General features: G+C 43.0%; 1 protein-coding gene and 1 long non-coding RNA gene across 14 annotated transcripts in view; both read left to right on the top strand.

Annotated features, from left to right (window-relative positions):
• The window catches only part of GRAMD1B (GRAM domain containing 1B), a 269,058-nt gene that overhangs the window by 122,352 nt on the left and 120,057 nt on the right, over nt 1-26,649 (top strand). The window lies entirely within an intron of this gene.
• The window catches only part of LOC116556119, a 15,845-nt gene continuing 8,293 nt past the window's right edge, over nt 19,098-26,649 (top strand). Inside the window, exons 1-2 of the long non-coding RNA XR_004270829.1 lie at nt 19,098-20,113; nt 22,889-22,891. This is a non-coding gene — a long non-coding RNA (uncharacterized LOC116556119). The remainder of the gene's footprint in view (nt 20,114-22,888; nt 22,892-26,649) is intronic.

Here is a 26,649-nt window from a genome sequence, read left to right as displayed (position 1 = left end):
TGTCACACAGGCTGGAGTGCAGTGGTGTAATGTCAGCTCACTGCAACCTCTACCTCCTGGGTTCAAGTGATTCTCCCACCTCACTCAGCCTCTGGAGTAGTTGGGGAGGATTACAGGCATGCGCCACCACACCTGGCTAATTTTTGTATTTTTAGTAGAGATGGGGCTTTGCCATGTTGGTGAGGCTGGTCTTAAACTCATGGCCTCAAGTGATTTACTTGCCTCGGTCTCCCAAAGTGCTGAAATTACAGTTGTGAGCTGCCATGCTCAGCTCACTATGAAGTCTTGACATGTCCGTGAAATGTGATACTATATTTATATCATAATATAGTATATTTATATTAGAAAATATTTATTTCACAAATGTAGAATTGCCACAGGCAACCTAACTTGATAGGATTTCATGTGAAAAAAAAAGAATACTTTTATTTGCCAGCCAGATATGAGCCAATAATATGACACCACTACCAAATGATCTTTGAAAATTTTTAATTCATTCATGGAAGCATGGTGCATGAATTAAAAAAAAAAAGATGTCATTGTAATCTGCACTAGTATGACCATATCTCATGTATTATTCCAGTTCTTTGGAAATGAATATTGATGCATTAGAGTCCAGAAAAGAATGATCAGATGATAACTAAATCATTATAATAAGAATTGGTTGCAGCTGGGCGTGGTGGCTCATGCCTGTACCAGCACTTTGGGAGGCCAAGGCAAATGGATCACTTGAGGCCAGGAGTTCGAGACCAGCCTGGCCAACATGCCAAAGCCCCATCTCTACTGAAAGTCCAAAAATTAGCCAGGTGTGGTGGTGCACACCTGTAGTCCCAGCTACTCTGGAGGCTGAGACAGGAGGATCACTTGAACCCAGGAGGTGGAGGTTGAAGTAAGTCAGGACTGTGCCACTGCACTGTAGCCTGGGCAACAGGGTGAGACTCTGTCTCAAAAAAAAAAAGAGTTGGTTGACGGAAAGGGATTTAACTTGGAAAAGAGATTTTTAGATATCTGAAAGCTAAAGAAATATAACTGGAGGGTTAGAAGTCAGTGAGAAGGATTGCAGATCAGGATGAGAAAACACTTTTCTATGATAGAGCTGTACTAACTTGGTTTTTTATCTGAGAACTGAGAAGTAAGTGACTAATGGGTGGGGCATGTATACTGTGTGGATATGCTGGACAAAGGGATGCTTCATGTTCCAGGTGGGACAGTGAGCAATTTCATCATTCTTCTCAGTATTATACATAATTTAAAACTTAGGAGCTGTTTATTTCCATTTAATATTTTCTTTTTTTTTTTCCTTTTTGAGATAGGGTCTCACTCTGTCTCCCAGGCTGAAGTGCAGTGGTGTGACCTCAATTCATTCCAACCTCTGCCTCTAAGGCTCAGGTGATTTTCCTACCTTAGCCTCCTGAGTATCTGGGACTATAGGTGCCTGCTATTATACCTGACTAATTTTTGTGTATTTTTGTAGAGATAAGTTCTTGCCACATCTCCCTGTTTGGTCTCAACTCCTGAGATCAAGTGACCCGCCTGCTTTGGCCTCCCAAAATGTTGGAAGTACAGGTGTCCGCCACCACAGCCAGCCTCCATTTAATATCTTCTGGCTGCACTTGACCGTGAATAACAAACCACTGATAAGGGAGGCTACTGTTATCTCTCCCTTCATAGGAGTGTTCAAGCAAGAGCTGTGTGGTGTGTCAAAAGAGATTTCGTTCTGGGTGACAGTGGAACCTCTCAGTTCTTCTTTCTTTCTTTCTTTCTTTTTTCTTTTTGAGGTGGAGTTTCGATCTTGTTGCTCAAGCTGGAATGCAGTGGCACGATCTCACCTCACTGCAACCTCCGCCTCCTGGGTTCAAGCGATTCTCCTGCCTCAGCCTCCCGAGTAGCTAGGATTACAGGCATGTGCCGCCATGCCAGCTAATTTTGTATTTTTAGTAGCGATGGTGTTTTTCCATGTAGGTCAGGCTGGTCTCGTACTCCCGACCTCAGGTGATCTGCCTGCCTTGCCCTCCCAAAGTGCTGGGATTACAGGCGTAAGCCACTGTGCCCGGCCAAATCCTTATTTCTTTAGATTATAAAGTCTTGTGAGTTCTGTCCTAGTTCTCAGTTTTGTGCCCCCTATTAATCAAAACAGTTAAGCTCATCAATTTAGACCGATGTATATGGAGACATGGCACTTCCAAGAAGCAAAGATCCTTGTCAAGATGCTTAATCAGGTACGATCTGATAGCAGTTCCTTCAGTCCCTGGAGTACCCTCCACTCTCTGTGAAAGGCTTTCTAGATTGCAGCAATCATAATTTCAAAATTAGAAGAGGCCACAGAGGTCCCTCAGCACAGCCACCTTCCCTGTGCTGCGCACCAAAAATCTCCAGAAGTATACTGTCCATTTCTGAGCATGATGTCTTTGGTTGCTCTTCTTCTACCAGTTCTATGATTGACAACCCCTCAACTCACTTTATATTGTCTCTGTTGCTTGGGGCATTCCTGAAAGAGATGAGTAGTGCTGAGATGTATATACCCTAATACGTTTTTTCCCAAGGATATAGCTGCTTGCTAACTGGAAAGAACTCTGCCTTTTGTTTGCTGTTTGGGACTTTACATTGATATGAATTCTATTCTAACTTCTCTCTAACCACTCACTCCTCCAACCAAAGGAAATGTTACAAAGGTTCTCCACCTAAACCTCTGCCCAGAAAAACTCTCTAGATTTATTCTCTGGTCCTTCGTTCCCATCCTAGCCCACTTGCAGTCCCCTAGGCTCTTTATGGTGGATGGGGATGTTGTTTTCTATCAACTTGCGTTGGTGAGTATGAGGAACAGAGAGAATGTGGTCAGAAGTATGCTTCCTGTGGCGGTCCCTGTGACCGGCTCACCACCCTGCCGCCTCGTCCCCACAGCTTCAGAAACTGGCTCTGGTATGTGTTCATTTACCATAGCCTTTTCAAAGAAAGTCTTTCTTCAATTCTTGGCCGCTGGATTCCTTCTCCTGGAGAGAACAAGTTTCTGGAGCTCAAATTAGTCTCCTAGGCTCGGCTGAGAACTGACTTACACTCTGCACCTAATTCTTCCTACCCAGTGAAGAATCTCCAGGTGTTTAGGGTGTTGATCTGTGATGTTCTGACCTGGGGTGAAATCAGAACCCTGGGGAGATGTGGGCAGTGGTGGGCATCTGGCCCGTGCTGCTTGTTCTGGCCCCCTCTGAGGAACAGGGCACTGAGCCGTGAATTTCCCGCAGTGGGGAGGCCTCCCTGCAGTTATCTTCTGTAGTCTTCGTGATGCCCCTGGGAGGCAGGCGAAGTTGGTATTATTATCACTGACTGAAAATGATCAAGGATGAGGTGGTTATTATGGATTTTTTTCCCTGTGGCTGCTTCTAATTTTTCAAACCACATCATCAATTGTACGATGAAAGGTTGTTTCATAGAGCAGGCAAAAAAATTAACATTGATTTCTTCTATTTTAAAGATTCAGACTGTAATCTTTTGGTATAAAATGCACTTTCAACTGGTTTAATGAAATGTTTGTGTTCTTTTTTTCTTGGCTTCGTGTAAGGTTCAGAGCGGATATAATATTTAGAGACTGTATAGCTACACAGCAGTGGATGGATTGTCTTAATATGGTGTTCAGACCTAAGGATTTCTGAGAAAGGTTTTTTTCCCTATTCACATTGATGCTTTGTCCTGAAGGAAAGCCTTCGGAACCATGACATGGATAGAGGGTAGGTTGATGGACTGACATATGTTTGCTGGGTGGGTGTGGCCTCAGTGAGAAGAATTTATTTTTATGAAAATGTGTTTATAAAAAAATTTTTTTTTAAATGAAAATGTGTTTATTAGGAAATGGAGACTGTCTCAGACATAAGAATAGTTCTTCCAGGTTTCCAGTTGAAAGCAAAATAGATAACTTCCCCAAAGTGTGTGTGTGTGTGTGTGTGTGTGTGTGTGTGTGGTGTGTAATGGAATACAGGACAGTAATAAATATTTTTTTGGGGGACAGAGTTTTGCTCTGTCACCCAGGCTGGAGTAGTGGCATGGTCTTGGCTCACTCCAACCTCCACCCCCTAAGTTCAAGGGATTCTCCTGCCTCAACCTCCTGAGTAGCTGGGACTATAGGTGTGCACCACCACGCCTGGCTAATTTTTGTATTTTTTGGTAAAGACAGGGTTTCACCATGTTGGCCAGGCTGGTCTCGAACTCCTGACTTCAAGCAATCCACCTGCTTCTGTCTTCCAAAGTGCTGGGATTACGGATGTGAGCCACTGCACCCAGCCTAATTGTAAATTTGTAAAGGCAATTTACTTAGTGTTACTCAACCCTCGACCTTAGTTTCCTCCTTTGTAAAAATTTGATGTCCATTGGATTTTCTTGTAAATAATACACGAGAAAACATTCTTGAATAGCCATTAAGTAGGTCCTTAATAAATGGTAGTTGCAAGTACCCTGATTCTGGCTATCAGATTTTACTCTCAGTTTCCCACCAGATCTTATACTCTTCTATCCTTGACAAAGCAGAGACAAAGCCAGGCACCATGGCTCACGCCTGTAATCCCAGCACTTTGGGAGGCCGAGGTGGCCTGTCTCTACTAAAAATACAAAAATTAGCCCGGCATGGTGGCGGGCGCCTGTAATCCCAGCTACTCGGGAGGCTGAGACAGGAGACTTGCTTGAATCCAGGTGGAGGCTGCAGTGAGCCGAGATCATACCACTACACTCCAGCCTGGGCCACAAAGCAAGATTCTTTTTTTTTTTTTGAGACGGAGTTTCTCTCTTGTTACCCAGGCTGGAGTGCAATGGCGCGATCTCGGCTCACCGCAACCTCCGCCTCCTGGGTTCAGGCAATTCTCCTGCCTCAGCCTCCTGAGTAGCTGGGATTACAGGCACACGCCACCATGCCCAGTTGAATTTTTGTATTTGTAGTAGAGACGGGGTTTCACCATGTTGACCAGGATGGTCTTGATCTCTTGACCTCGTGATCCACCCGCCTCGGCCTCCCAAAGTGCTGGGATTACAGGCTTGAGCCACCGCGCCCGGCCAAAGCAAGATTCTATCTCTAAAAAAACAAAATCAAACAAACAAAAAAACATAACTCAGTGGTTTTCAATAATCAATAAAGAACACTCACTCCTTATCACAGCAGGATGTGGCATGACCAGGCACTTGCCTACCTATCCAAAAGCCTTTCCTGACCACTCACTAGCTACCCCCCTCCTAGGATATGACGCTGCAGCGACACTGAAGTATCTGTGGTTCCTGAACACGCCTTGCTTTCTCCCGCCTCCATGCTTGTGTACATCTTGTTCCCTCGCTTGCAGATGCTGTCCATGTGACAGACTCCTACTCCTCTTGCAGTTCTCAGATGAAGCACAGCCTCCTCTGTGGAGTTTTCTGGAAACCCTCCTACCCTCCGCCCTCACCCTAAGCAGAGTAGCTGTGTTACTCTGGGGCAAGTTTAATTTCTGGAGCCTTGGTTTTCCTAAACCATGCAGATAATGGCAGGTACTTGATAGGGCTGTTGAGGGGATTATATTTTAAAATGTATGTGAGATTTATTGCACAGGGTTAAGCACATAGTAGGCACTTACTGAAATTCTTTATTTTTTATCTTTCGAGACAGTCTCACTCTGTTGTCCAGGCTGGAGTGCAGGGTTTCACCATGTTGGCCAGGCTGGTCTTGAACTCCTGACTTCAGGTGATCCACCTGCCTCGGCCTCCCAAAGTGCTGGGATTACAGGCCTGAGCCACCATGCCCAGCAGCCACTAAGTTATGTTGAGAAAGGGAGTGCCTGGGTGTCTTAGTTCAGGCAACTGTAACAGAATACCATAGCCTGGGTGGTTTGTACACCACAGAAAATTATTCCTTTTCATTTTGGAGGCTGGGAAGTCCAAGGTCAAGATGTGGGCATTTAATGTGTGGTGAGGTCCTGTTTTCTTCATAGACAACTGTCTTCTTGCTGTGTCCTTACATGGTAAAAAGGAGAACTCTGATCTATTCAGCCCCCTCATAGAGGCACTAGTTAGATTCACCAGGGTTCCACTTTCATGATTTAAGGCCCCAACTCTTAATACTATTGTACTGGAGGTTAGGATTTAACGTATGCATTTGGGGGTGGGGCACCAACACTGAGCCTGTAGCACCAGGTCACTCCCAAATATTCTCGTGAGAAAAATCACTGTGGTCCCACTGAGGGAGATGGATTTTAGGGACAAAGACTGGAAGCAAGTAGACAAAGAAGGAAACTGGTAATATAATAGCTTACCCATTAACGATTCTTGTTTAATATGTTTGTTGAGCACATACTACATGTCAGCCACTCTTAGGCAGTAGGGGTATAGCTATGAACAGATGTGTACTGTTTCTCATTCTACATGCCTTCTAGCGAGGGGAGCTAGATAGTAAACAAATAAGACATAGTGATTTCATTCTAGAAATCTGCCTGGGAGGAGGAGAAATAGGGAGGATACCTAGAGGAGAAAGCAGGGATGATTAGGGAGAATTCTTGTTTTAATATGGAGAGACATGAGCGCTTTTAAAAACAATCTCTGAAGTAGAAATTGATAGCTCAGGCTGAGAATTTCAGAAAGGATAAATTCGTTTGTTCATTCATTTAACAAACTGATCAATTATGCACTATAGGCCAAGTGTGATGCCTGGCACCTGTAATTTCAGTGCTTTGGGAGGCTGAGGTGGGAGGATCACTTGGGGCTAGGAGTCCAAGACAAGCCTGGGTAAACTGGCGAAACCTCGTCTCTACAAAAAATAGCTACTGCATTCCAGTCTGGGCGTAGAGCAAGACCCTGTCTCAAAAAAGAAAAAAAGAGAGCTATGTTCTGGGGTTTTCAGTCTTGTTGAAGGGAGAATATTAAACACATTTGAGAAAATGCAAACTTGGAATTTGGATGGGTGCATTAAAAGAAGGGAATATAGGGTATATATCCAAAGGATTATAAATCGTTCTACTGTAAGGACACATGTACACGAATGTTCATTGCAGCACTGTTTATAATAGCAAAGACCTGGAACCAACCCAAATGCCCATCGATGATAGACTGGACAGGGAAAATGTGGTACATATACACCATGGAATATTATGCAGCCATCAAAAACGATGAGTTTGTGTCCTTTGTAGGGACATGGATGGACCTGGAAACCATCATTCTCAGCAAACTGACACAAGAGCAGAAAATCAAACACTGCATGTTCTCACTCATAGGCGGGTGTTGAACAATGAGAACACATGGACACAGGGAGGGGAGCACTACACACTGGGGCCTGTTGGGGGGAAATAGGAGAGGGACGGGGGGGGTGGGGGGGTGGGGAGTTGGGGAGAGATAGCATGGGGAGAAATGCCAGATATAGGTGAAGGGGAGGAAGGCAGCAAATCACACTGCCATGTGTGTACCTATGCAACAATCTTGCATGTTCTTCACATGTACCCCAAAACCTAAAATGCAATAAAATAAAATAAAATAAAGAAGGGAACATAGTACCAGCCAAAGTGTATCATAAAAAAATCTGGACCCAGCCGGAGGGGTTGGGACCAAGGGCGTAAGGCCTGGGTAAAGACTAGAAGGATGAATTGGAAGCAATGATGTGAGACAGAAGAGGTGATACGGATGAGATGAGGCAGGAGCTTTGATGACCAAGATGACTAGGATATAGTAACAGAGAAGCAAGAAAGAACAGGCAAAAGGGTCTTGGTCTTATTTTAAGAGCCCAGGAAGCCACTGAAGATCTTTGAGACAGGAGATGAAAGGATCAGATTTGCGTATGAAAAGACTGCTTACATTGCAGTGTAGCAAAACATGGAGGCTTCCCCATAAATGCTGGGAGATCAGCTGAGGCCCTTATGAGACTATTATATCCAAGCTAAAGATGCCGGTGTCTTAGAATGTGGTGATAGTGAAAAAAGGGAGTAGATAAATTCAAGGTATATTTAGGAGAGAACCTGTCCAGGATTTGATGATAAATTGGGTACATACAGGTGTGAGAGAAGGAGGGTGTTCAAAGTTGAGTCCTAGGATTCCAGCTTGCTCCGCTGGGGGGTGCTACATATTGAAAGATAAGGAAGCAGAGTTTTAGAGGAGGCAAGAGAGGGTTGGTCCAGATCACAGGTGAGATTACTCTTGAACAGGAGAGACAAATTGAGGTGGATGCAGGGGAGTTCCCAGGTGACACAGTAGGAAGGTGAGGAGGTTGGTGGCAGCAGGATCTGTTTTCTCTGTGTGATGGAAAAGGATGTCTCCTAAGATCAGTGAAGGTGGAATGAGAACAGTGTGAAGTTTGGATATAATTAATTTTGGGAGTTTTTTTGTATCAACTTTTCTCCAACTATCTTAAAAGACATTTGTGGCCAAGCACAGTGGCTCACACCTGTCATCCCAAAACTTTGGGAGGCTGAGGCAGGCGGATCACCTGAAGTCAGGAGTTTGAGACCAGCCTGGCCAACGTGGTGAAACCCTGTCTCTACTAAAAATAAAAAAATTAGCCAGATGTGGGTGCACGCCAGTACTCTCAGCTACTTGGGAGGCTGAGGCACTAGAATCATTTGATCCCTGGAGGTAGAGGTTGCAGTGAGCCGAGATCATGCCACTGCACTCCAGCCTGGGCAACAGAGCAAGACTCTGTCTCCAAAAAAAAAAAAAAAAAAAAAAGATATTCATGTCTTACATGTCATGCTAGGACTCACCTCATTTCTTCCAATTGAGGGAGGGAGGTGAGTCTTATCACACCCATTTTATAGATACAGTAGTAGGCTGTGGTTAATTCTGTTGTAGTACTTACCATATCTTTGTGAGCTATGTGATTTATCTGTCTCCCTGCTAGCTACTGAAATCCTGGGGACACAAACTGTATATTTCTGTTGTCTCTTATGTCCAGCACAGAGTAAGTGCTCAGCAATTGTTTGGGATTTGGAATTCAAGAATGAATGAATGGAAAAACCAAGGTATTGGCATTTGAGGTCAGGGAATAAGTTTTAGGAGTTGAAGCTATTAAGATTGTCACTGCCCATATGAGTCTAGCCATTGGGATAGATAGCTTCCTAGTAGAAGAAGGAGTGTTTTCAATTCTGCTTATTCTGTCCCAGAAATATGTCCCCAATACCATTTTTCCAGAATAGTCTAGCTCCGTCTTCCTGCCTGATCACTGAACTCCCCATGGACTCATGGACACTCAGGTGATCCCTTACCATGGGGAGAGAGCCAAGTTGCAAACCCTATGGGAGCAGTGCCCGCTGCCCTTCCCCTTCCCCCAGCACCAGCAGCTGACATCACATGCAGGTACACAGCTCCATTCTCCTTGTCTGAGGACAGAGGAGGAGAGGAAACTCACCAAGTGCCCAGAGCTGCCAGATGTTGAAAGATGGAGGAGCACTTCATTTGGAGCTGTGACTTGGGCAGAAGGCAGAGAAGATCTTGGTAACACAGGATCCCAGGCTTGCCCACCCTGAGCTTTCCAGCTGCCTGTGTTTTGTATTGGACCACAGGGAGGGGAGAGCTTATGTGCAGGAGCCCACAGTCGACAGCTGGGGTAGCTGTAGAGGCACCAAGTCCACGCAGCTCCAGAGTGAGCCCCCAGCCCTTGAGGTCCCAGCTGCCATGTGACCAGCCCTCCCGTGAGCCCAGCATGGTGCAGAATCTACAGCCAGAGACCATCTCATGCAGCACTGCTGTAAAGCAGGCTTGTCACTACCACGTCTCCTCCCTGAGGAAGAAGCTGGCCTTTCTGCGAGTCAAGTAGGTGTCGGGGACCCTAGAGATTAGGTTTGGGATTGCCCGGTTGGCTCACATGTTTGAGATATTGCAGGTCCCTGCCAAAGAGGGGGACACGGTGATCCACTGCAAGAGGCTGCAGGGAAAGGCCAAGGGGTGTGGGTGGCTGGGATGTTGACTTGGGGACTGAGTCTATGCCTCACTGTGTGCCTCCCAGCAAGGTGCCTTGGCCTCCGGGTCCTTCTTCATAACCGGCCAGGGACCGTTACCTTCCTCCTTTATAATAAGTTGCTCCAGTCCATAAAAGACTTGGAAGTCCTGAGAAAGGTGTGGTAGGGAACAGTGTAGTCTGCCTGTGTAGGGTTCCCTGGGCAGGGGCGCTGGCATCTCTGGGGGTGTGGATTATTCTCTTCCACTTACAGGGACCTAAGTGGCAGGTGTTTGAGGGCATTGCTCAGTGTGTTCATTTCTATATCACCTCTTTGCACTTCGCTCTGACTCCAGAACTATTTGAGCACACACCAGGTATGCTCAAATTAGGAAAAAGCACGTAAAACATCCCCCATACCTGGCAGATGGACTGCAGTGGCTCCTGGCTGAATCTGCCCTGCCCTCTTGGCCTCCGGAACTAGAAGAGGGAGGAGGTTTCCTGGAGGAGGAAGAGGTTCCAGCCCCTAAGATCAGAATAAAATTTGAAGGCTGGCAGGCATTCCAGAGAGACGGTCCTGTAAACTTAGGGGACAGATTTGTGTGCTTTCGCTTTTGTTTTGGCTTGAAGAGAAACATCACTGAGAAGAAAGAAAGGTGGAACAAATGAAGTGAGGAGGGGAAAGAAGGAGAAAGGCAGAAAGAGGGGCCAAATGGATTTCAGAGGTAGGGAGAGGCTAGAGGCAGTAGGTGCCTTGACCTCAATCCCTGCTCTCTGTCTGTCTCTCTTTCTCACGCACGTTCGCGTGCATGTACGTACACACACACACACACACACACACACACACACACACACACACACATACGTGCATGGGCATAGATAACTTGTGATTATTTAGCCATCTATTGACAAGGGTTTCTCATGGCTGAAGTTTTGAGGCTGGTGAGCAAAGACTGTATCCCTTCTCTGATTAGTTGGCTTCTCTGGTACTGATATTCGTCCTGTGCCTTGTACACAGTAAGTTCTCAACAGATAACGGTAGAATAAGGAAATCTCTGATCCTGTGATGTGGTGAAGGACAAGATTCAGTAATGACTGCGTGGAACTCAGGTTTTGGAGACTAAAAGACATTACCTTACATTCCAGCTCTACTACGTCCTGGCTGTGATGCTTTTGCAAAATCATTTCATCCTCTCTGAATGTTTCCTTTCTGAAAAATGAAGCTAATTGTTACTTACTTTATGGAGCTTGTGGGGATCGAACTGAGATAAAACAAGAACGGCACTTAGCACTGTGTCTGGCACATATCATGCAGTAAGTGGCAGCTTGTGTCACTGTCAGCAAACTGTAGTCCTGGGCTTAGCCTGCGAGGAGTGTGGAAGGTGAGTTTTGAGCTCTTAGAAAACCAGGAAGTTTGCAAATGGATTAAGGGAAGCCACACGTGCGTCAACGAGAGGTAGTGTTTGACTTCCCAGTTGTCAGGGGAAGCCAGTCATATAAGCTCTGGTCCTCACTGTCCTGGTGAGAGACAGCTGCTCTGAGGGTGGGGTGAAGAGCCTGGCAGTTGTGTGGACAGGCTCCCAGACCCACCCGCAGGCAGCCCGCTCGGACTCCATGTGTACTGTGGGCCCAGAAGGTGTTCAGCTTATTCCAGCTGATTTGGAAGAGGGCCCTATCTCAGAAGATGCTCACTTTGATTAAATGCTGCAGTGGAAGTGTCCTTTTGTAAACAGCTTCAGTAGAGGCCCCAGATGTTTCTGTTAGATCTCAGGAATAATGTTGTTTTGTTAATGGTGGTGCTGCTGGTGGAGAGGAAGACCTGAGTTCTGCCTCGCTCTCCGTTAGTGATTCCTCACTCAAACTGCTCTCAGCTCAGATTCCTCACCTGGGAGCCGTCACATCTCAGAGAGGCTGCCTCTTACCCCTTTGTCCCAGTGGGTTTTCTCTCCCTGACTTGCCCAAAACTCTGGCTTATTTTCTGTCTTAGAATTAATCACATTATAATTGTATTTATTTGTTGACTTGATCGTTGTCTGTCTTCCCAACTAGTCCCTAAATTGCACGAGAGCAGGGACCATCTTTGTTTTATTGTATACCCAACACTTAGCACGGTGCCTGGCACATGATAATACTTAAATACTTACTAAATGAGTAAATGAACCAATGAATAACAGGTAAGACTTTTTGTTAACTCTGACATTCTAGGATCATGGGATTCCGGGAATGTAGCCCAAATGCAGGGCAAAGACTGGCCCTTACACATCTTTTCATCTTTTTGAACTTTTCATGCTCATGGAAATGTGTTGATCTGTGACCACCCCTCACGTGTTCCCCTTTCTCTGATCCATGTGCACATATGCTTAGAGGGTCACATGGTCTTGTGGAAGACAGCACACAAGGTCCTTTTTTTAGGTCTTAGCTAAGCTCTGACTTTTGAGGGCAGGGCAGAGAAACAAGTGAGGGCTCCTGTCTTGCTCCTACCTCCCCGAGTTCCCAGCTTAGATCTCCTCTCTGGCAGGCCTGGCTGCTTCTGTGACCGTCAGCAGATCTGTCTGCAGGTGTAACCATCACCTGCTCTGTTTCTCCTATTCCAGCATTTCTTCTTTGTGCCTGAGAAAGGGGGGATGTTAATTATAGCTCAGCAAACTCCTCTTATCTTCGCTGATGCCATAGTTAGGATTTAGATTTGGACAACTGGCAGGATGGATGGTAATTTTTATTCCCCAGATTCCCTACTTCCTGCTGGGAGAAATTCCATCCTCCTACCAGCCTCAGCGAAGAAGGAATGTGAGTGGGTGGCAACTCAGGGCTCAAGGCAGAGAGTCCAACCTCAGGCTCGTCCTGCTCTCTGCTGCATTCTTTGCCTCCTTCATACTCCAGGGTTGAGATGAAGTCAGGGGATAAGCTGCTGGGTTCTCTTTTCAGCCACTCACTGATTAATCATGTAAGCTCTGGAGAGCTCTTTACTACTCCTAGCTTGCCCTTTGAGGTATTGAGGAAGTCATTGTACCAGAAGTTGATGCTCCAGCTTGGATGAAAACCTCATTACTAAAAATTTTTTGAGCACAAACTATATATATTACATATTTGTACACACATACACACACATACACACAAACATATATACATACACATAAATTATGTGTACATTTCTGTACTAAATATTTCATGTCTACTGTATTATAATAAAACAAATTTTAACAAGATGAAATAAACATAAATATTAATACAAGTCCTAATATTCTTTTTAAAAAATTAAAAAAATTCAATGGGTACATACTAGGTGTATATATTCCTGGGTTACATGAGACATTTTGATATAGGGATGTAATAATCACAGCATGGAAGATAGGGTGTCCATCCCCTCAACCATGTATTCTTCGTGTTACAAACAATTTGGTTATACTCTTTTAGTTTTTTAAAATGTACGATGATATCGACTACAATCGTCCTGTTGTGCTATCAAATACTAGATTGTATTCTTTTTATTTTTTGTGCCCAGTAATCATTCCCTCTTCCCCGCCCCCTCACTTTCCCACTACCCTTCCCAGCCTCTGGTAACCATCCTTCTATTCTATCTCCATGAGTTCAGTTGTTTTGCTTTTTAGTTCCCACAAATAAGTGAGAAAACGCAAAGTTTGTCTTTCTGTGCCTGACTTATTTCGGTTAACATTAATTGTCTTCAGTTCCATCCATGTTGTTGCAAATGACAGAACCTCATTCTTTTTATGGCTGAATAGTACTCCATTGTGTATATGTATCACATTTTATTTATCCAATCATCTGTTGATGGGCATTTGGGTTGCTTCTAAATCTTTGCTATAGTAGGCCGGGCGCAGTGGCTCACACCTGTAATCCCAGCACTTTGGGAGGCTGAGACGGGCGGAACACTTGAGCTCAGGAGTTTGAGACCAGCCTGGCCAACATGGCGAAAACCTATCTCTACTAAAAATACAAAAAATTAGCTTGTAGTCCCAGCTGCTTGGGAGACTGAGGCTGGAGAATTGCTTGAACCTGGGAGGCATAGGTTGCAGTGAGCATAGATTGTGCCGGTGCACTCCAGCCCGGGCAACAGAGTGAGACTCCATCTCAAAAAAACCAAACAAAACAAAAAACAAACAAATCTTGGTTATTGTAAACATTTCTGCAAATAAACATAGGAGCGAAGGTATCTCTTTGATATACTGATTTTCTTTCTTTTAGGTATATACCCAGCAGTGGGATTGCTGGTCTCTATTTTTGTTTTTTGAGGAACTGCAAAACTGTTCTCCATAGTGACTGTACTAATTGACATCTCCACCAGCAGTATACAAAAGCGTTTGCTTTTCTGCACTTCCTATCCAGCATTTGTTGTTGCCTGTCTTTTGTTTATAAGCCATTTTAACTGGAGTGAGATGCTAGATCATTGTAGTTTTAATTTTCATTTCCCTGACGATCAGTGACGTTGAGTGCCTTTTCGTATGTCTGTTTGCCAAATGTTGTCTCCCATTCTGTGGGCTGTCTTTTCAGTTTGTTGTTTCCTTCACTGTGCAGAAGCTTTTTAACTTGAGGTGATTCCATTTATCCATTTTTGCATTGGTTGCTTGTAGTTTTTGTGGTATGATACAAGACATTTTTGCCCAGACCAATATCCTGGGCTTTCCCCACTGTTTTCTTGTAGTAGTTTCATAGTTAGAGGTCTTAGGTTTAAGTCTTTAATCCATTTTGATTTGATTTTTATATAAGGTAAGAAATAGGGGTCAAATTTCATTCTTCTGCATATAGATATCCAGTTTTCCCAGCACCATTTATTGAAGAAGCTGTTCATTCTCCAGTGATGTTCTTGGCGCCTTTGTTGAAAATAAGCTCACTGTAGATATATAGTTTTATTTCTGGGCTCCCTATTCTGTTCCATTGGTCTATGTGTCTGTTCTTATGCGAGTACAATTCTACGTTGGTTACCTAGCTCTGTAGTAGAATTTGAAGTCAGGTAATGTAATTTCTCCAGTTTTGTTCTTTTTGCTCAGGATAGCAGTGGCTATTCTGGGTCATTTGTGATTCCACGTGAATGTTAGGATTTTTTTCTATTTCTGTGAAGAGTGTCATTGATATTTTGGCAGGGATTGCATTATATCTGTAGATTGTTTTGGTAGTATGGATTTAACAATATTGATTCTTCTAATCTATGAACATGGATTATCTTTCCATTTTTATGGAAAAAATGGATAAGACTGATGAAAGAAATTAATCCTCTTTAATTTCTTTTATCAGTGTTTTATAGTTTTCATCATAGAGATCTTTCACTTCTTTGGTTAATTCCTAGGCATTTAATTTTATTTGTGACTATTGTAAATGGGATTACTTTTTAAGTTTCTTTTTTAGATTATTCACTGTGGGCATATAGAAATGCTACTTAATTTTTCTTTTTTTTTTTTTTTTTTGAGATGGAGTCTCACTCTGTCACCCAGGCTAGAGTGCAGTGGTGTGATCTTGGCTCACTGCAACCTCTGCTTTCGGGTTCAAGTGATTCTCCTGCCTCAACCTCCCGAGTAGCTGGGATTACAGGTGTGTGCCACTATGCCCAGCGAATTTTTGTATTTTTAGTGGAGATGGGGTTTTACCATGTTGCCCAGACTAGTCTCAAACTCATGACCTCAAGTGATCTACCTGCCTCAGACTCCCAGAGTGCTGGGATTTTAGGTGTGAACCACCGTGCCCAGCCTTTATTTTATTTTATTTTAATTGAGAGTCTTGCTCTGTTGCCCAAGCTGGAGTGCAGTGGCAGAATCTCAGCTCACTGCAATCTCTGCCTCCTGAGTTCAAGTAATTCTCATGCCTCAGCCTCCTGAGCAGCTGGGATTACAGACATGCACCACCATGCTCAGCTAATTTTTTGTATTTTTAGTAGAGATGGGGTATTGCCATGTTGGCCGGGCTGGTCTTGAACTCCTGGCCTCATGTGATCCACCTGCCTCAGCCTCCCAAAGTGCTGGGATTGCAGGTGTGAGCCACTGCACCTCGCCAGAAATGCTACTGATATTTGTATGTATGTTGATTTTGTATCCTCCAACTTTTTACTGAATTTATCAGTTCTAATAGTTTTTTTTGGAGTCTTTAGGTTTTCCAACAAGATCGTATCTGCAAAGAAGCATAATTTTACTTCTTCCTTTCCAATTTGATGTCCTTTATTTCTATCTCTTGCTCTAGCTAGTACTTCCAGTGCTGTGTTGAATAACAGTGGTAAGAGTGAGCATCTTTGTCATGTTACAGATCTTAGAGGAAGGGCTTTCTCTAAGTCAACTCCCATTCAGTATGATACTAGCTGTCGGTCTGTTTGTGTATGGCTTTTATTATGTTGAGGAATGTTCCTTCTGTATGCAATTTTTTGAGGGTTTTTATCATGAAGCATTGTTGAATTTTATCAGATGCTTTTTCAGAATCAATTGAAAGGATTATATGGGTTTTGTCCCTCATTCTGTTGATATGATGTATCACATTGATTTGTGTATGTTGACTAAACCATCCTTACATCCCTGGGATAAATCCCACTTGATCATGATGAATGATCTTTTTAATATATTGTTGAATTCAGTTTGCTGGTATTTTGTTGACGGTTTTTACATCAGTATTTACCAGGCATGTTGGCTAATGGTTTTCTGTTTTTGACGTGTCTTTGTCTGGTTTTGGTACCATTAATACTGGTCTCATAGAATGAATTTGGAAGTATTTCCTTCTCCTTAATTTTTTGGAGTAGTTTGAGTAGGATTAGTATTAGTTCTAGAATTCAGCAGTGAAACCATCAGGTCCCAGCCTTCTCTTTACTAGGAGACTTTTTATTATGTCTTTGATCTCATTCATTACTTGTTATTGGTCTGTTCAGGTTTTGGATTTCTTCATGATCCAACCTTATGTTTTGTTCAGGTTTTGGATTTCTTCATGATCCAACCTTATGTTTATGTACCTAGGAATTTTTCCATTTCCTCTATTTCTCAATTTGTTGGCATACAGTTGCTCATAGTAGCCACTAATGATCCTTTGAATATCGGTGGTATGATCCTTTACATTCCAGTGTTGTCTGTTGTAATGTCTCCTTTTTCATCTCTGATTTTATTTATTTAGGTCGTCTTTCTTGTTTTCTTAGTTATTCTGGCTAAAAGTCTGTCAATTTTGTTTTACTTTTAGAAAAACCAAATTTTTGCTTCATTGCTCTTTTCTGTATTGTTTTCTTTGTTTTAATTTCATTTATTTCTGCTCTCATCTTTATTATTTCTTCTAATTTTGGGTTTGGTTTGCTCTTGATATTTTAGTTCTTTAAAATGCATTCTTAGGTTATTTATTTGACTATTTTTTCCTGGTAGACACTTTTAGCTATAAACTGTCTTCTTACTACTGCTTTCTCTGTATCTCATAGATTTTAGTATTTTGTGTTTCCATTATCATTTGTTTCAAGAAATTTTTCAATTTCCTTCCTAATTTTTTCATTGGTTCACTGATCATTTAGGAGCATATTATTTAATTTCTATGTGTTTGTATATTTTCCAAAACTCCCATTATTGATATCTAGTTTTATTCCATTGTGGTCAGAGGAAATGTTTGATATTATTTCAGTTTTTTAAATGTTTTAAGACTTGTTTTGTGGCCTAACATATGATCTGTTTTTGAGAATGATCCATGTGCTCAGGAGAAGAATGTATATTCTGCAGCTGTTGGGTGAGATATTCTATAAATACCTATTCAGTCTATTGGGTCTATAGTGCATATTAAGTCCAATGTTTCTTCAATTTTTCTGTCTGGAAGATCTGTTTGATGCTGAAAGTGGGGTATTGAAGTCTCCAGCTATTATTATATTGGGGTCTGTCTCTCTCATTATCTGTAATAATATTTGCTTTATCTATCTGGGTGCTCTAGTGTTGGGTGCATATATATTTATAATTTGTTATATCCTCTTGCCAAATTGACCCCTTTATCATTGTATAATGACCTTCTTGCAGTTTCTTCTTGCAGTTTTTGTCTTGAGATCTATTTTGTCTGGTATAAGTATAGCTAACTGCTCTTCTTTGGTTTCCATTGGCATGGAATGTCTTTTTCCATCCTTTTATTTTCAGTCTATGTATATCTTTAGGTAAAAAGTGTTTCTTATAAGCTACAGATCGTTCTGTCTTATTTTTCATCCATTCAGCCACTCTGTATTTTGTGATTGAAGAGTTTAGTTCATTTGCATTCAATGTTATTGTTGATACATAAAGACTTTAATTCTGCTTTTTAGCTTTTTGTTGTTCTTTGTGTCTTCTTATACTTTCTGTATCATGAAAAAGTTACCATCGGTATTATTTTTGTTAGGTTCATTGTTTAGTCTTTCTATGGAAGATAATATGTTATACAACACAATTACAGTGTTATAATATTCTGTGTACTATTGTGCGTGAATTTTGTACCTTTAGATGATTTCTTTTTGCTCATTAACATCCTTTTCTTTCAGATTAAAGAATTCCCTTTAGCATTTCTTGTAGGACAGATCTGGTGTTGATGAAATCCATCAGCTTTTGTTTGGGAAGGTCGTTATTTCTCTTTTATGTTTAAAGCTTATTTTCACCAGATGTACTATTCTAGGGTAAAAGTTTTTTGTTTTTTTTTCCAGCACCTTTTCCTTGCCTGTCAGGTTTGCATTGAGAAGTTTGCTGCCAGATGTACTGGAGTTCAATTGTATGTTATTTGTTTCTTTTCTCTTGCTGCTTTTAGGATCCTTTTTTAAATCCTTGACCTTTGGGAATTTGATTGCTAAATGCCTAAGGTAGTCTTCTTTGGGTTAAATCTGCTTGGTGCTCTATAACCCTCTTGTACTTGAATATTGCCATCTTTCGCTAGGTTTGAAAGGTTCTGATATCATCCCTTTGAACAAGATTTCTACCCTGTCTCTTTCTTCAAGGCCAATAACTCTTAGATTTACCCTTTTGAGGCTATTTTCTAGATCTTATAGGCATGTTTCATTGGTTTTTATTCTTTTGTCACCTCTAACTGTATTTTCATATAGTCTGTCTTCTAGCTCACTAATTCTTTCTTCTGGTTGACCAGTTCTGCTATTAAGAGACTCTGATGCACTCTTCAGCATGCTAATTGCATTTTCCATCTCTAGAATTTATGCATTATTCATTTTAATAATTTCAATCTCTTTGTTAAATTTATCTGATAGAATTCTGAATTCCTTCTCTGTGTTATCTTAAATTTCTGAATTTCCTCAAAATAGCTATTTTGAATTCTCTGTCTGAAAAGCCACATATCTCTGTTTCTCCAGGACTGGTCTCTGGTGCCTTATTTAGTTCATTTGATGAGGTCATGTTTTCCTAGATGTGGCGTTCATGCTTGTAGATGTTCTTTGGTGTCTGTGCGTTGTAGAGCTAGGCATTTATTGTAGTCTTCGTAGTCTTGGCTTGTTTGTGCTTGTTCTTTTTGTGAAGACTTTTTTGATATTCAAAGGCATTTGGCCCCCAAACCCAAAAATGTTGTGGTTCTTGTCCAGTCATGGAGGTACCACTTTGGTGGTTTTGGATAAGATCAAGAAGAATTCTGCATGGATTGCCATGCAGAGACTCTTGTTCTCTTCTCCCAAACAAATGCAGTCTCTCTCTCTGGTTAGCCTCCTGGAACTGGGAGTAGGGAAACAGAAGCACCCCTGTGACCACCACCATGGGGACTGCACTGGTTCAGACCTGAGGCCAGCACACTACTGAGTCTCACTCAAGGCCTGCCGTAACCACAACCTGGCTACCATGTGAGTTCACCAAGATCCTAGGGCTCTACAATCAGCAGGTGGCAAAGTCAGCCAGGTTTCTGTCCCTCCCTTCAGGGCAGTGAGTTTCCCTAGGCCCCAGGTGAGTCCAGAGATGTTGTCTGGGAGCCAGGGATTGAAGTAAAAAAACCTTAGAAATTTACCTGATGTTCTGTTCTACTGAAGCTAAGCTGGCACTCAAACCACAAGAAAAAGTCCTTCCCACTCTTCCCTCCCCATTCCTAGCCAGAGGAGCCTCTCCCTGTGGCTACCACCACCACAATGGCCCGCATGGGGTTTTGTCAGGCCACTGCTGATGTTCACTTAAAGTCCAAAGACTCTTCATTCAGCTTCTGATGAATGCTGCCAGGTCTGGGACTTACCCTTTGAGACAGTTGGTTCTGCTCTGGTCCAGGGCAGGTGCAGAAATGCTGACCAAGAGCCTTGACCTGGACCTGGGGACCCCAAGAGCCTGCTCGGTGTTCTACCTCACTATGGCCAAGCTTGTATTTAAAGTGAAAGACAGAGTGCCCTTTACTTTTCCCTCTGCTTTTGTCAAACTGAAGGAGCCTTTTACCATAGCCACCACAGCTGGGTTCAATGCAAAGCCTCACAACTGCTGCGTTCTCCCTCTCCCAAATGTGCAGATTCTTCATGCTGCACATCCACTGCTGGAGGATAACGGAGGGAAGGCACTGATGATTCAAGACTTTCTTTCCTGCCCTCTTCAAAGTCTCTTTCAGTTATATGAAGTTAAAACCAGTTACTGTAATTGCTCACCCGACTTTGGTTCTTGCGATGGCCCTTTTTGTGTGTAGTTAGTTTAAAATTTTTTGTTCCTGTAGGGTCAATGAATGGTGGTCTTCTATTCAGCCATCTTGCTATGCCCTAACATTTTCTTTCTCCATGGCCATGGGTAAGTGTTCATGTCTCCTTGTTTATGAGTGTCCCACTGGTTAGACCAGGGTTCTGAAGCAGTGGTCCTCAGCTTTTTAATGTGGTTCAGAATCACAAGCAAAGGTTATTTAATATGCAAATTCCTGGGCCCTACTCTTAAATTCTGAGTCTTGTAGACTGGGAAAGGCCTAGGAATTTGCACAATTAACCTATATCCCAGGTGATTCTGATGCAGGTGGTCTTGGACCATGCTTTGAGAAACATGCTGTTTCTCCAAAAGCATTGCTGATAATGAAAATATAAATAAAAATGAAAACTAAAGAGAAACATGCCCTGACCCCTGAAACCTCCTGTGATCCTACTCTAGCTAATATCCGGCACACAATTTAATAGGGCTGGGACATGGAAGGGCCTTTTGCCACCTAGCCTGGTGGTATGGTTTGATTGTGACCCCGAAATTTATGTGTTGGAAACTTGATCTCCATTGGAACCCTATTAAAGGCAAAGCCTCTGGGAGGTAATTAGGATTAGATTAGGTCATCAGGGTGGAGCCCCCACGATGGAGCTGGTGGCTTTAAAAGAAGAGGGAGAGAGACATGCCCTTTCCCTCTTGCAGTGTGATACCTTCTGCATGTTGTAACACAGGAGGAAGACCCTCACCAGATGCGACTCCTTAATCTTGAACTTCTCAACCTCCAGAACTATAAGAAATAAATTTATTTTCTTTATAAATTAACCAGTCTATAGTATTCTGTTATAGCAACAGAAAAAGGACTAAAACAACTGGGGAACAACTTCTGTGTCCCTTACCTGTCTTCTGCATAGTTGGAGAATCACCATTCAGTAGCAAGGAGAAAGGTGGGTAGAGGGGTATGTAATTAAGTTAATCATTCCATCTTATCTGTCACCAACTTTCCAGGTTACTCAGTGCGTCTTTTCTTATCCGCAGGCATGTGAGCACTTAAATACTGGCTCTCCTTTTTCTTTGCCATTTCTCCTTGGACTGAAGGTGAAGCTCTTCCACTGAGATGTGGAGAAACCCATTTTGACCTTGATTCAATGGTGGTGGGTGGGGAGATGGGTAGTGGGAGTGGAGGTTGTTTGAGTGCACCCCCACTTCCCTACACAAAAGCTCCTTTGTGTCTTCTTTATGTGAGCCTGATGGGTGAGTTAGTCAGTTGAATTCAGGGTTGGATTTTTGAAACTCTTTGTTTAGTTGACTTTTGAAACTCCACTGCACATTTGCTGTGGGATCCACAAGGGCAGCAATTTCTCCCACTCATCCTTTTTCCCTCTAGACGTGAAACAGATGTATTGTCTGTGTTTACTTTTTCTGGGCATCTTAAATAATGAATGGGTTCAACTGGCTGAGAGTTGTGCTTGTAAATAAGGATATTTTGGCCAGACACGGTGGCTCACACCTGTAATCCCAGCACTTTGGGAGGCAAGGCCGGCAGCTCCCTTGAGGTCAGGAGTTCGAGACCAGCCTGGCCAACATGGTGAAACCCTGTCTCTACTAAAAATACAAAAATTGCCAGGCGTGGTTGTGCATGCCTATAATCGCAGCTGCTTGGAAGGCTGAGGCAGGAGAACTGCTTGAACCCAGGAGGCAGAGGCTGCAGTGAGCCAACATCGTGCCGTTGCACTCCAGCCTTAGGTGACAGAGCAAGACTCCATCTAAAAAAAAAAAAAAAAAAAGACTACAGATGTGGTCTTTAAGCAGGAACTCGAGAGGTCAAATGGTCTCCTAAACTATAAGTTTCTTCTTCAGTACCTATATCAAATGGCTGTATGCTTGTCTGTGATTCATGTCTTCAATGGGGAATTTGCTGCAATTAATAGGAGTCTTTTTAAGTGAAAAAATTGATAATTATAGGGAGCTTTCACCAATCTACGGATGTGACCAGTAAATCCAAGACAATGCAGACTGTGTACTTTGTTTGTGAAAGAGTGATATTTATGTTCTAGGGTAATAATGGCATTATTATTATTAATAATGAAAATAGATACTTTTTTTTTTCTTTTTTAAAGACAGAGTCTCTTCTGTCACTCAGGCTGGAGTGCAGTGGCACGATCTCGGCTTACTGCAACCTCCGTCTCCTAGGTTCAAGTGATTGTCCTGCCTCAGCCTCCTGAGTAGCTGGGTCTACAGGCATATGCCACCATTTCTGGCTAATTGTTCTATTTTTGGTAGAGACAGGGTTTTACCATGTAGGCCAGGTTGATCTCAAACTCCTGGCCTCAAGTGATCCATCCACCTTGGCCTCCCAAAGTGCTGGGATTACAGTTGTGAGCCACTATGCCTGGCAATAGATGCTAGTTTGAGGGCATATTATGTGTTCAACATTGTGCTTTTCTTGTGCTATCTTATTTAACCATTATAGTAAGTCTAAAAGGGAAATTATACTCATCTTCTATATGAGGCTTAGATTGTCTACTGTCAAAGTTTGTTACTAGCATGGGTTCAACTCCAGAGCTCAAGTTCTTTTTCGTTTGTTTGTTTGTTTTTCTTTTTAATTTTTTGAGATAGAATCTCGCTCTCTCTCCCAGACTGGAGTACATACAGTGGAGTGATCTTGGCTCACTGCAACCTCTACCTCCTGGGTTCAAGTGGTTCTCATGCCTCATCCTGCTGAGTGGCTGGGACCACAGGTGCATGTCACCATGCATGGATTGTTTTTAAATTTTTAGTAGAGATGGGGTCTCACCATGTTGGCCAAGCTGGTCTTGAACTCCTGGCCTCAAGTGATCTGCCCACTTGAGCCTCCCAAAGTGCTGGGATTATAGGCGAGAGCCACTGTGCCGGCCTAGAGCTCAAGTTCTTACTTGCAATAAATACTCTTACTTCTCTAGCAAAGAAACATGACTATCAAGGCACTTGGGACCCTGTGCAGAACGTGCTTTTTCTTCAATCTGATGGATCTTTTTTTTCTAACTTGCTGGAATTGGAGCTCCAGAGGTGGAGGTGTGTGGGCAAGTCTATTAATGGTCATCCCTAGGCAAGCTCCAAAAACAGACAGAACAAGAAAATCAATTGACCAGGAGAGAATAGACTCCAGTGATTCTAAATGATCTAGTTAAAGATGCCTTATGGCTGAATAGGTTTTGTTTTTTTTTTAAATTATCTTTTTTGAGTATGTTTCCTATGTCTTACTGATTTTGAGAAGTGCCTTAAGATTTTAACTAGCGAGTTATATGGAAGAAAGTTCCAGCACATCTTTTGTTTGACAACATCTTTCTGATGCTTTCTTTCCATTTCACTATCATACCTATGCAGCGAAACAGAGCTAGTGTTAGTCTTACCTTTCTGCAGGTGTCAAGTGAAGCCCCACAGGTATTTGCAGGAGCTGCAAAAGTCCTTTACCTTTCTTCTCTTTCTCCACTCAGCTCACCAGCATTCCCGGTAAACCATTCTTCTCCAACAGGAGTCCCTGAGGCTGCTGCTTCTTACTGGACTGCCAGGGATCTGTGAGCACAGTGTGTTTGCCACCTTATCCTGTTTTTCTCTTGGCTTCAGCATGAGTCACTAGAGGGTCTCCCAGTGGCCTGTGTGTAGTAATGTCCAGCCATTCAGACAATCCTTCCTTCTTCCATCCTAACTCTTATTTAATCACTGGTCTCCCCAGTCTAAAAGGGGGTGTTTTGATAGAATGATGCAAACATGCAGGTTCCATTTACAATGTACCATATAAAAAAGTCAGGCAGTATTATTGGCCTCTGCCCCCTCTCCCTTCCCTGCTGACCCCTTGCTCAGTTAATCCTGTGGCATCCCTTATACAGATGTTCCTAAACAGGAATTACTTCCTGGTAAACCCACTGTAAATTGAAAATACTGTGGATTGAAAATGTATTTAATAGGCCAGGTATGGTGGTTCATGCCTGTAATCCCAGCACTTTGGGAAGCCAGGCCAGGTGGATTGCCTGAGGTCAGAAGTTCAAGACCACCCCGGGCAACATGGTAAAACTCCATCTCTACTAAAAATTAAAAAATTAGCCAGGTGTGGTGGTATGCACCTGTAATCCCAGCTACTTGGAAGGCTGAGGCATGAGAATCACTTGATTCTCCTTTAGCTGATAGCAATTCTTGAGACCCCCGCCCCCAACAAGCAACAGAAACATGAGCGACATTACCTCAACCTCAGTCTCTAGAGCTGGACAGGACAGAACCTCCAAGAACCTGGGAGGTAGAGGTTGCAGTGAGCTGAGATGGCGCCATTGCACTGCAGCCTGGGCAGCAGAGCGAGACTGTCTCAAAAAAAAAAAAAAAAAAAAAAGGAAAAATAAAAAAGAAAATACATTTAATATACCTAATCTACTGAATATCATAGCTTAGTCTGGCCTATCTTAAACATACTCACAACACTTACCTTATCCTATAGTTGGGCAAAATCACCTGGCAGTACAGTTCACTGTGGAGTCTCAGTTGTTTACTCTTGTGATCCTGTCTGTGGCTGACTGGGAGCTGTGGCTTTCTGCCACTTCCCATCATTGTGAGAGAGTATTACAAAGCATATCACTAAATTGAGAAGAGGTCAAAATTCAAAATGCAAAGGATGACCCATCAGAAGACAGGGATTATTGTACTGTCACTCCGAACCCTTGTGCGACAGGCTCTGAAGTCCTCTGCAGCCTGGTGAAAGGGCGTTTCTGAACACTGGTACAGGCATTGGAGCAAGCTCCCAGGGCCAGGCGTGGCAGCCTTGTGCAGTCATGATCCTTTCCATTTCTGAAGCACTTGTACAACTTTGTCATCTGAAAGCACAGTGCAAGGGACCAGCTGCTGACTGGAGGTGGTGTGATTGTGTCTGGAGACAGTAGGTAAGGGAAGGAGTTGCATAACCAGACCAGAGCTGGTTTGGCATTGGCACCAAGTGCAGATGGCTTGGAGGACTGAGGGAACTCATGGAGTCTCCACTGTTCCCAACCCCCCATCCAAACCCCTAGGATAGTAATTATAAGACAAGATTATTTTAGTTAACGTTGATCGAATGTGCCTATTCTATGTCAGTTACTGTGTTTTCACTTAAATTTTGCCAGTTTTTAGTGTTTTCACTTAAATCTTACCATTTTCCTATGAAATAGTATTATTATGATCTCCATTTAATAGATAGGAAAACTGAAGCTTAGAGAGGTTTCATAACTCACATAATATCACGCAGCTATTAAGTAATGTGCTAGAGTTTGAACTGGAAAGTCTGACTCTAGGTTTCAACCACTACACTGCACTGTCCTGTCCAGTTCTAGAGGCTGAGGTAATGTCCCCCACATTTCTCTCGCTTGTTAGGAAGTCTCAGGAATTGCTAGCAGCTCAGGGAGGTAGGTTTCCTCTGACCTGTCTTGTTTTTCCCTGAGGAATTCAGGCATAGAACAGCACTGGTACTAGCCAAGGCCCTCATTCTTGCACGAGGTGTGAGCTCCCCTAAACAAACTGATGGCTAAGCAGGCTCATGGCTCCCGCTTTGTCCAGCCCGCAAGGACTTGTATTCAGACAGGCTTTTCTCTCTTCTGTTGATGTCTCCCTCGCTCTGAAGCCTTAGCTATTTCCTTTTCTGCTAGAAGCTGATGTTTAATTCTCACCACCTGTGCTCCTCCCACCTTATCTTGACTGCTTCAGAAACTTCCACCTCAAACCCTCATATAACAATCTGACTTCTGCAGAAAGCAGTGCAGCTTGGCAAGACCAATTCCGACTTGACCTTTGCAGCAGTGACTCTGTCATGCTAGTTGTTCTTCTGCCAGGCAGCTTCTCTTCATCCACAGCTCCTCCCTGTTTCACCTCTTTCCTCCCACTTCCAACCAGATCAATTTCTCTGATTTTCTTTTTTTCTTTTTTGAGACAAGATCTTGTTCTGTTGCCCGGGCTGGACTCCCATGGTGCAATCCTGGCTCACTGCAACCTCCACCTACCAGGTTCAAGTGATTCTTGTGCCTCAGCCTCCTGAGTACCTGAAATCATAGGCTGGCACCATTAAGCCCGGCTAATTTTTGTATTTTAGTAGAGATGGGGTTTTGCCATGTTGGCCAGTCTGATCTCGATTGCCTGGCCTCAAGTGATCCACCCACCTCCTCTCCTGAAGTGCTGAAATTACAGGCTTGAGCCATCTCGCCCGACCAGTTTCTCTGATTTTCTTTATGACTTTTGTTT

The sequence above is a fragment of the Sapajus apella genome, unplaced genomic scaffold, assembly GCF_009761245.1.
Source record: "Sapajus apella isolate SASKATOON/1434 unplaced genomic scaffold, GSC_monkey_1.0 scaffold16, whole genome shotgun sequence".
Taxonomy (NCBI): domain Eukaryota; kingdom Metazoa; phylum Chordata; class Mammalia; order Primates; family Cebidae; genus Sapajus; species Sapajus apella.
Note: the sequence above shows the minus strand (reverse complement) of the source record. Positions and strands in the feature narration are given on the sequence as shown.